Source organism: Micromys minutus (assembly GCF_963924665.1).
Source record: "Micromys minutus genome assembly, chromosome: 1".
Taxonomy (NCBI): Eukaryota; Metazoa; Chordata; class Mammalia; order Rodentia; family Muridae; genus Micromys; species Micromys minutus.
Window position 1 is genome coordinate 73,841,946 of NC_137969.1, and position 960 is coordinate 73,842,905.

At 41.7% G+C, this 960-nt stretch overlaps 1 pseudogene across 1 annotated transcript; it reads left to right on the forward strand.

Moving 5' to 3' along the window:
* Nucleotides 1-204: 204 nt before the first annotated feature.
* LOC308430314 (geranylgeranyl pyrophosphate synthase-like) lies at nucleotides 205-733 on the forward strand (annotated as a pseudogene). The gene has a single exon. The product of its transcript is annotated as a geranylgeranyl pyrophosphate synthase-like (transcript).
* Nucleotides 734-960: the final 227 nt, after the last annotated feature.

A 960-nucleotide genomic window follows, 5' to 3' on the forward strand; every position in this document is an offset into this window, starting at 1 on the left:
TTAGACTGAGATCGTCATGGAACTGTCAACTTCAAAATTTATAAAACATGGACAAAACTACAAGCTGAAAGAGTTCTTCTAGAGACTTATAGGTACTTAGTTCAATTACCAGGTAAACAGGTGAGAGCCAAACTTTCACAGGCATTTAATCACTGGGTGAAAGTTCCAGAAGACAAACTACAGATTATCACTGAGGTGACTAAAATGTTGCATAATGCCAGTTTACTCACTGATGATACTGAAGAGAGTTCAAAGCTCCGGCATGGTTTTCCAGTTGCTCACAGCATCTATGGTATCCTGGCTTTCATTAGTTCTGCCAATTATGTCTACTTCCTTGGCCTAAAAAAAAAGTCTTAACCTTTGATCACTTAGATTCAGTGAAGCTTTTCACATGCCAGCTTTTAGAACCACACCAGGGGCAAGGTCTGGATATGCACTGGAGGGACACCTACACTTGTCCTACAGAAGAAGAGTATAAAGCCATGGTGTTGCAGAAGACGGGCGGTCTGTTTGGATTAACCTTAGGTCTCATGCAGTTGTTCTCCAATTACAAATATCTAAAGCCACTGCTGGACACACCGGGCTCTTTTTCCAGATTAGAGATGATTATGCCAATCTACACTCTGACGAATACGGTGAAAACAAACATTCCTATGAAGGCCTGACAGTACGAACTTTCTCGTTCCCCACTATTCAAGGCCAGAAGGCACCCAGGTTTCACTATGCAGTTTAAGCTGGCCTAGAACTCAAGGGTCCATCAACCTGGCTTCTGCCTCTTTGAGTTCTAGGATCAAATGTGTGACCTACCATGCCTGGCAAAGACTGTGTAAGTCAACTTATTTCCTTGCCTAATTAAATAAATTTTTGGCCTGGTGCTAAAAAAAAAGAAAAGAAAAGAACTTGCTACACATGCATGAGCTAACTTTGGGTCCCCAACATACACATAAAATGCCAAGCACA